Raw genomic sequence first — 11050 nt, 5'->3', positions numbered from 1 at the left:
TTAAGTAATATTTTAAAATTATATTTACACATTCACATTTGAAATTACAGATAAATATGGAATCTCAGTGTTACTGAGACGATACTTTTTACATAATGAATTAAAGTAATTCCAAATAGTATCGTCCAGCTTTAGTGAATGAGTACATGTTATTTGTTAATTACAGGGTTTCAATTCTGTAGTTGTTCTGTTATGACTTTTGCTTAAGTTTACATTTTTGGTGAAAGCAATGTAATTCTTTCAGTATCAACGTGTGTGTGTGTGTGTGTGTGTGTGTGTATGTGTTTGTTTTTTTTTCTTGTGTGAACAGGGAGCAACAAGTAACATTTCCGCACCTCAATGGATAGCTCAGTAATTACATCTTAGGTGCACAATATGCTTTGATGCTATTATATACGTTTATTATTTTGTACATTGCCTGGTAAATACGTAGTAGACCAGTTCAAATAGCTAAAGAACTGGAACTTATAAACCTGTCATTTCAACAAAGATATGAATACCTATCAAATTTGTGCTAGGCACTGTGCTGAAAAGAAGGATACAGTGGTAAATAAGAAAAAGTGCTATCTTCCAGAAGTTTACAATCTTATAAATTTACCAAAAATTGGTATACACTACATGCTATACTTAATATTTGCACAAGTAAATGTACTAATATTTTGCAGAAGAAATAATGGCTATCTCTATTAAGAGAAAAACTTCATAGAGGTATATAACTCTTTGCAAAAGCTTAAATGATAATTCCTCCAAAGTTACAAGGGGTTGGATATGTCCAAAAAATATAGAGTAACCTGACCTTTTTAGAGTTAAATCAGTGAAATGACACTGACTGGTGTGTGTGTGTTTGTGTGTGTGTGTAGCCTCTAGAACAAAAATTTCTACAAAGCTTTTTAAAAATGCTCAGCCTCTTGGGGAATTCCCTGGCGGTCCAGTGGTTAGGACTCCAAGCTTCCACTGCAGGGGGCACCGGTTCGATCCCTGGTCATCAGGGAACTAAGATCCCGCATGCCTTGTGGTGCGGCCAAAAAATAAAAAATAAATAAAACCAAACAACAACAGCAACAACAAAAATGCTCGGTCTCTATAGGTTGCTCTGTTTCTGTCTTAGTTCCCTGAGGAAGTTAAAGGAATACTGCTGTACCATATTAAACATACATTTCATTCAAAGTATTCAAAGGAATACTGCTATACCATATAAAACATACATTTCATTATGTACTATCTTAATGAAAGGATAGTACATTCCTTTGTACTGTCTTCCAAAGGAAATCCCCAAATTGAGTGAGTTCAGCACAAGATGAACCTAAACCTTTTGCAGCTTTGAAATGCTTCAGGATTTTTTTTTTTTTTTTTTTAATTTCAGAAGTGAAGAAATTCTGGATATTCTTAGACAACCTGATAGCTGAAAACAACAAACAACTGGGCTTTGAATAAAATTTATCTACAGGTATTCAGGAGGAAAATAACAAATGCAGAATTCATTATTATCTTTGGACATGGTAGAGCAGAGTGAGACTGCATTTAATGCTTTAGACATATAAAATTGATTTACAATGAGAATATATTTAAAATCTTGTGAATGATCATTGAAGCTTTATTTGGCAAATTACATATTAATACTCTCTGCTGTGGTCCATGCTAGAAATGGAAGCAGTGCCAAAACAAACTGCACTGGATTAGAAATTCAAATTGAAACCAAAATGTCACACAGGAGAGAGACCTGGTCTAGTATAGTGGTAGGTTCTGAATTGTAATTATTGTACTTATTATAATTAATTAAGTACTATGAATTATAGTTTATTCAATATGTTTCCCTCCCTATTACATATGTGCTTAGATAGATAGATAGATAGAGCGAGTGCATTTTAGGACAAAATATTCAATGCCATCTTTTTGCCAAGTCTAAATTACCACTGAAAGCCCAAAGAAGAGTTTGATGATGGGCTTTTACACATCATATAATGGTATTTTTTAACAACCAGTTTAAAACAAGAGTTCATCTGGTTTTTATTCCCATTCGTATACTCCAACAAAATTGCCTTTCTGTGTGTCAATTTATGTGTGTGTGTGTGTGTGTGTTTACAGAAACAAAGTCATATTGAATTAGAGTTGGTTGCATGTAATACTCATTCACAAAATTTTCTGTAGCTTCTTGATTAAATGAATTATTTTTCAGATTCAGTATTTTTTTTTTTAGAATTTCCAACAGTCTAATTTGGTTGAGTTTATGTAACAAAGCAAGTATCTGTTGAATGGAATAAATGATCATCTACAAAATTCAAGTGATTTTGTAACTCCTATAAATATATGTTCCCACCTTTGTTTATTTTCTCATCTTTAGTAGAACTCTGATACAATAAAACAATCTATTTTTTAAATAGTTAATTGTATGATTTTTAGCCATATTTGCTAAGGTATTATATCCTTCGCTCTTTAGAATTCCAACAGGATGCTTTACATTAGTAAAGCAATCACTGAGTGTTACTGTTGAATAAAATAAGAATCTAAAACTTGCTGCCATAGCACATGCCATTCATAACATAATGAAGCCCAGTGATGAATATGAGAAAGCACACTGGCTTTCATTGGAGAACCTTCTGACCTCACTTGTATGCAAAGTGGTTAATTGTTAAACAGTATGCCCTGAATAAACACTTTCTATTTCTACCGCTAATGAAGGCTTCCTTTTGAGACCAATTTAATTGGGTAGCAGAAAAAGTGAACTTGAATTTATTGTCCATCTGTTTTACGTGTATACAGAAGATAAACTGTTCTTTAACATTCCACATGATTTCTTAAAGTTAATATAACTTCACATACATTCTTTTATTTTTAAAGAATCTTTTGAGGATATTGTAATGAGAGTTTTTCATTAAATATATAAATATTTATGAAGTTATTCTTTTATATTCTCATTCTAAAGAGGTTGGGAATACAGATACAAAATTTAAATTGAAGAACAGAAGCTTGTAGCCATGTACGGAGATAAAAATAAACAATTTAAACACACAGAAACAAATATACATATTTATACTTAAACATATTGTCAGTTGATATGAGAAGTATGTAGATGGCACTCTAGGAGCAGAGAGAAAAAATAACCCAAATTGCTTGGGAAGAGGGTGAAGGACAAGAGATAAAGAAAAGGAAATTTTTGAGCTTAAAGTTTATGTGCAAGTTTTTCTGATATGCTATAGTTTGTAGAGGATATTCAGGAAAGAAGAAGGAAATTAAGTACAAAATTATAAATGCTTATATAGTGTTTATTGTGTAAATATAATGATATTAGTAGAAAGACTGGTTTTATTGGAGAGTCTCCAATGACAAGTTCATGTTGAATTATGAAGGGTCTTGTATAACATTTAAAGATATTTTGTTTTATACCTACAGGCTGTGTGGAAATATTGAAGGAGTGACACACAAAAATATATATTCATATTAATCTATGAACGTATTATATAGTCACACACATATATATACACACATTTGTTTTTTTGAGATATATTTGATATGCACTCTTATGTAAGTTACAGGTGTATAGCATAGTGATTCACAATTTGTAAAGGTTATACTCCATTTATAATTATTATAAAATATTGGCTATGTTCCCTGTGTTATACAGTATATCCTCATAGTTTATATTATTTATTTTATACATAATAGTATAAATTCTTAATAATATGATAAGTACGGTAGTGGTGTGGATAATGAAATAAGCTGGCTGTGGTGAGTTGTTAAAATGCAGTTGCGCAAACACGGCAAAGTACTGATTTAGAACAGTGATAGTGGGGATAGAGAATTGGACAGAATTTGAAAACTACTTAGTTGGGACATCTATCAATACTTGGTTATTGAACGAGAGGGGAAAATGAGAGAAATATGAAGAAAAATTCTGATCTGTTGATGGGATGCATGTCAGTCTCTCTCCTCTACTCCCTTATTTACTTTCATGCGGTTTTCAGCTATATAAAGTTAGTTAAGAAACAAGGTACATATTTTTGATGATTTATTCATTAAATAAATTTTATGGAACATAAGCAAATGCTCTATTAGCATATATATTTACTCTTTGTAAAACCAAACTCATTGATTTGCGAGAACTGCACCAGAAACATTATACACACATTTGTTTATCACTATCCTTGACATGATATGTAAATGATAATTCTGTATGAAAGTGATTTTTAAATTACAGTCCGCCTGTTTTTCTTTTCTTTTCATTGATAAATATTATTTCAAAATTATATAAGGGGAATAGTATTATTTAAAACAGTATCAGTGTTTAATAGTTATATATTCTTAAATAACACAGCTTAAAACCACTTTTCCCTTACCACATTAAATAACATAATAAAGTAAGTCATGGCTGTATTGATTTGAGGTAACCAATATCATACTCATTAAATGCTCACATCATAAAATATACAGAATGAAATTTCCTTCAAAAGATAGGACTAGAGCTTAAAATAAATATTTCAGATAAATATTTGTGAATAAACTAAATATGATTTAGAATTGAAAGTATAGGCTAGATGATGCCGAATTTATTTCCATTTACCTAAAAAGGAGTTAAGGCTGCTAGTGTATATATGTCCATGACACTCTCTTACCCTGTCACATCTCACCCCACCCCCTCCCCATATCCTCAAGTCCATTCTCTAGTAGGTCTGTGTCTTTATTCCCGTCTTGCCACTAGGTTCTTCATGGCCTTTTTTTTTTTTTTTTCTTAGATTCCGTATATATGTGTTAGCATACTGTATTTGTTTTTCTCTTTCTGACTTACTTCACTCTGTATGACAGACTCTAACTCCATCCACCTCATTACAAATACCTCCATTTCATTTCTTTTTATGGCTGAGTAATATTCCATTGTATATATGTGCCACATCTTCTTTATCCATTCATCTGTCGATGGACATTTAGGTTGCTTCCATGTCCTGGCTATTGTAAATAGAGCTGCAATGAACATTTTGGTACATGACTCTTTTTGACCTATGGTTTTCTCAGGGTATATGCCCAGTAGTGGGATTGCTGGGTCGTATGGTAGTTCTATTTGTAGTTTTTTCAGGAACCTCCATACTGTTCTCCATAGTGGCTGTATCAATTTACATTCCCACCAACAGTGCATAGCATGGGGAGATCAGCTCGGTGCTTTGTGACCACCTAGAGGGGTGTGATGGGGAGGGTGGGAGGGAGGGAGATGCAAGAGGGAAGAGAAATGGGAACATATTGTATATGTATAACTGATTCACTTTGTTATAAAGCAGAAGCTAACACACCATTGTAAGGCAATTATACTTCAATAAAGATGTTTAAAAAAAAAAAAAAAGGAGTTAAGGAAGAAATTTTCCCTAGGCCCTTTAAATGTGATAAAAAATTATTTTCTTGTTGAAATTTGCTCATATAATTATTTGAGAAATATGAATAAAGCACCTCTAAGACAGTCAAGTAACACAATTACAAATCTATTGATGTTACTGCTTTTTAACATTTTTCATAGAAATAAGGAATTAAAATACGAAAAGATATTTTTTATCCTAAAATGTCATGCAAAACAACAATAGACTTTTAAACAGTGTGTGTAACATTTAAAATATTTGGGATGGAAGAAAGGGAGTAACTTCCATCAAAATTTCAATGGTTTACTTCATGCAGAAGTCAACTGACGCTAAACTAGAAATTAAAAGGGCAAGGAAGTATCATTATTAATGCTTAAAGAACTGATCAGAAACAAAAATAATACACTCTGGACCAAAATTACATAGCTTTTGCCTTTGGGGAATTTCACAGAATGGAAAGAAGTTTTCTGATTACCTGGGCCCCAGGAATGGAGCTGAAGACCTCTTCTGCCCCAGGCACTGTCCTTTCTTTTCTTTTTTAATTTTTATTTATTTTTAATTTTTTTTACATTGAAGTTTTTACAATTTAGTTTTTATTTTATATTGGAGTGTAGTTGATTTACAATGTTGTGTTAGTTTCAGGTGTACAGCTAAGTGATTGTGTTATACATATATCCGTTCATTTTCAGATTCTTTTCCCATATAGGTTATTACAGAATATTGAATAGAGTATCCTGTGCTATACAGTAGGTCCTTTTTGATTATCTGTGTTATATATAGTAGTGCATATATGTTAATCCCAAACTCCTAACTTATCCCTCCCCCACATTTCCCATTTGGTAACCGTAAGTTTGTTTTTGAAGTCTGTGAGTCTGTTTCTGTTTTGTAAATAAGTTCATTTGTACCATATTTTTAAGATTTCACATATAAATGATATCATATGATATTTGTCTTTCTATGACTTGCTTCACTTAGTGTGATAATCTCTAGGTTCATCCATGTTGCTGCAAATGGCATTATTTAATTCTTTTTTATGGCTAATATTCCATTGTAGTATTCCACATCTTCTTTATCCATTCCTCTGTCAATGGACATTCAGATTGCTTCCATGTCTTGGCTACCATATGATCCAGCAATCCCATTCTTGGGCATATGTCCAGAGAAAACCATAATTCAAAAATATACATGCACCTCCGTGTTCATTGCAGCACTGTTTACAATAGCCAAGACATGAAAGCACCCTGAATGTCCATTGGGCACTGTCTTTCTTGTTGGCTTTTATTCTTAGCTGTCTTGGCCTCATCCTATCCCCTTGTTTCTTTGCTATAATAAGAATTCCCTGCATTGTATAACAACAAAGTCATTCAGTATTTATATAACAATCCTAGCGAATAACTGGGTAACACTGAGTTTTTATCCCGTGATTAAACCAATCATTTTGGCCAGTAGATTGAATACCCACATTTGTCAGAGGTCATTTCCCCACCCCTATGATGGACAGGTTGGTGGCAGAGACTTAGTGCACTGATTGAGAGTATAAGAGGACACAGTTGAGGGAACATCATCCCCCAAATAAGAGGAATAAAGTGAAGTTAAGAAGATGCAACCAGTAAGGGACCATATGATGCACTAAAAGTATTGTACAGGAATAAATACCAGATAACAACAATAAAAATGTCCTTAATGGGTACAGTGGTCAGGGTTAAGTTGTAAGGCATATGATACACGCAAGGTGAAACAGGGAATAAGTATTAGGCATTAAGTCACTCACAGGATCACTAAGAGAGATGAGCAGATAGACTCAAAGTGAGCATCCAGCAATCATTCCCTAAACCATATTTCCTGCTCCTTTTGCAGTGAGGAGGGAACTGCCTTTTGAAATGAGAATCTGCCAGTTCCCCTAAAAGCACCTTCCCTGCTATAGTCCACACCCACAGGATGGTCTCCTGCCCTGCTTCTCTCCTCAGTTACCACCCAATGAAGTTCAAGTTTCACACTAATAACAGAACAAAAATCACACCCAGCACCCTAGCTATAAGGGATCTTTGAAATGCAGTTCATATTTCCAAAGTTAGCAGTATTATTATGTCCTCTTGGTATACTTCATTTTAGGAGGCATCCTTGGAAAATATATGAAGGAAGCTTGGATGCCGAATAAGACCATCTAGGTGATCTGCCATATTGGGCAACTTGATTCTTCTGTAACAAAATAGCTTAAAAACATAATTTACAGATTAATTATCTTTACTTTAGAGATCATTGGTTGCCATGACTTCTTTTTTCGGAGATTAGAAATGGTAAAATGGCTTTCAGATTTTCTTTTGCACCGTCCGTGTTAATGGGTAACAGATAATTTCTCATCTTTCCTCTGGCTTAGACAGAATATTATTAAAACCAGTGTTCTATATATAATACCCTATCTTCATCAATTATGTTTCTTCACAGTAAAGATGGAACAGAATAAAATGTTAATGAGCATTTTTCTTTAATATTGATAATCTATTATAAGAATGAAAGAGTCACGTCAGAATATTTTTTATAGCAGATAGCCTAATAATAATTTGAGGGATTTTGAAAACCAAATTAAAACATTAAGCATATTTATGTGTATTTTCTTTATACAGAAATGGAATCCAGAACCTTCATTCTGGGTCTATGACAATGACAAACATTAAAAAGCACTGTTAAACAATGTACTTCTTGCAGGACATTCTTCTGTATGTATGCAGATCATGAAGATTTATTAGTGTGAAATGTGGAGGGAATCTTTCCTTTTCACTTGTGCCAATGAAAAATATGAAAAGGAAATAAATAATGTGCTTTGAATGAGTTTGAAAGCATTTAGACTGATTTAATTTTAATAAGAGTCACCCAGGTTATATCTGAACAAGGACTGGGGAAAAACTCCTTGCCATATTGTTGATAACATCATTTAATTCATACTTTTAGATCCTAAGTTTACAAATCAAAAGGAGAACTATCATTATATCATTGATTCTAGATAATTGTCATCTTTTATATAAATACACTGGTCATCCCTCTGGCTTCTAAATGAAGGTTTGCAAAGAAATTATGCAGGTATTTGGCTGAGTTCCCATTGCTTCGCACAAAGCGCACTGATGGATACATGGTGCAAAAAACAAATATTATAATTATGTTACTGATTGTATTTATCCCCTTCTATATTAACAATGATTATAATAATGACATAAACAAAATAGTGCATAAATGTAATGCACATGTGTAAATATATGTAGAACTTTATGTAAAAAGCAAAGATAACCTATTATTAAAATCATCCATCAAATTAAAATTTCCTTAGCTCCAACTGGAGAAAAACAACTAGGTATTTTTTTCTACACAAATGCGTACCTTTTAACAGTAACATAATTTCACTTTAAAAGGTACAAATAGCTTTCTCCTTTTTCAAATACCGTCTGTAATATTTCAAAATGTTGACACATCTAAGCAGTGTTTCATATTGTGTCAAGTGGTGGTCCTATTTTGCTAATCTAATTCACATCTCTTTTCCTTAATAGACTATCTCTTATCCTAGGCCTCTCAGGCAACAATGCTTTCATTTTCCACAGTGTACATGATAAGAAATCAAAATTCTGGCATTTAATGGGGAGTGTAAGTTCAGACCTAATTCTGCAGTGATCAGGTAAAATGAAAGAGGCAGCAATTTTGAAAAATGGAATTGGAAAGGTAATAGGAATTTTGAACTTAAAATGTTTCTATATTTCTAGTTTGTACATCATGTAACCTTTGGTTCATCTGTTTACGTTGCATTTGGGAGGAAAAAGACAAGAATGTAGTAGGACATGGTAAACACTGCTAGTAAAATGGTCGCGACTTTCAGCTATAAAAACAATCAACAATAAATTCACAGGCTATCAATGCACTCAAATACTTTGTCTTTTATTTACAAGCAATTTTTATTTAACTATTAAATGCAATAATATTAATTAGTAACTTATTTTAAATTAGGTTAGGTATTGGATGATTTAATACCATTTAGATAATGCATGTTTTGTTTGCTGAATTCAGAGCTCTCGATATTGTATATTTAAAGGGAGGATGATTTTCTTTGGTTGTGCTAGGTGTTATTCCTGTATTATGGCATTGTATTTTCTTATAAATATTTGAAAACATGATTAACACCTACCAAGTGTATGGTATAGATGCCAGCTTATCAGAAGTTCAGGTTATCATTATATAAATGACATAAAATCATAATATGACTGACAGATATGTTAAGTATAATATGTAGTATAAAATTAAGACTATTATATTGTTTAAAAATGGTGACACATCAAAATTCTAGGAGTCAAACACAACTTTTAGATCTAAATCACAACATTTTTATATTTCATAGAAAATTGTTAGACCGTTAAAAATTTGCTTTTGAATGTACCAACTACTTGAATATTCATCAAGCCCAAAATATAAATTCACTGTTCCTAATTCTTTATTGAAGTTTTATTATTTTTTTTTTTTCTGTCAATGCACTCAGTATTAAGGCAGTTATGTAAAGAATCCTTTTGATCTCTGACCGGGAGTGTGTACAGCTATTTGGGAAGTAAAGCAGAAATGGAAATGTAGAAGCTGAAGAGGATCTAGGGTGATTCTGTAGGTTAAATCAGAGAATATAACAAAGATTGAATGTCTGTCATGTTGCAGGCATCTTAATGTAGTTTATCTCATTTATTTTTAGTACATCCATTTGAAAACTACTATGTACTGTATAGATCTCAGGAAAAGCAAAGTTGAGAGTAAGAAGCTGTTTACAGTTATTTAAATCTACATGAAGATTAACTGAGGAAATTGACAAAACCCCACCAGGCTAATATGAACACGTAAACTACAGAGATCAAAAAAATCTCTAAGTGAATTTTTAGAAAGAGAGCAATCTCAACCTGGTATCGTATCATTGGACAATTGGACAATAAGGACAAGACAATGACATTGAGATTGAAATCTTCCATAAGACTTTAGAATCTATCTAAATCTAAAGCTGACTAAGACTCAAGCTTTCATTGGTACATAGTCTATTTGACAAGATTTTTCACTATTATACTTTTTCCACCATGGGCTAGCTCATACCCCCTTCAACAGCTAGCAATATTATTACATGTTACGTATATTACAATAATCATCATCATAATATTTTGTCACATTCTTGTTGTCAGATACTATGTTAGATATTTTATCTTTCGTTGTGTTTATTATTTTCAACTACTCCGAAAGGAAGGGTTATTGCAGATATATTATAGCTGTAGATGCTGATGGTCAGAGAGGTTGCTTAAAATATCATACTTATTTTTCTTTATTCATGACAAAACTAGAATTTAATTCTAATATGTTTAGTCATAACATCTGTGCATCTTTTTATGTCCATTTCAGAGTGAGTCTCTGAAAGCTAGTTAAAGAAAACTAAGATAGGAAGTGACAAAAATGCATTTTACTCTCCAGTATTAGTTACATTGACTCAGGGCAAAAACTCCACTGCTAGAAAAAGAAATCAAAATAATAATTGAAAATGAAGTGTGGTGAAACATTAAAGAAAATATTGCATCTTGTATTGAAAAGAGTGCTAACTCTATTTGATTACCTTGTGAACATCTCACTTTTCTTTATGTAGAAAGATAATAATGACGTTTCATTATAAGCTCACTGTTCAACGTCCTTATAAATTTTTTTTTTTAGGA

Source organism: Eschrichtius robustus, chromosome 6 (genome assembly GCF_028021215.1).
Source record: "Eschrichtius robustus isolate mEscRob2 chromosome 6, mEscRob2.pri, whole genome shotgun sequence".
In the NCBI taxonomy this organism is placed as follows: domain Eukaryota; kingdom Metazoa; phylum Chordata; class Mammalia; order Artiodactyla; family Eschrichtiidae; genus Eschrichtius; species Eschrichtius robustus.
This window is presented reverse-complemented; position numbering follows the sequence as displayed.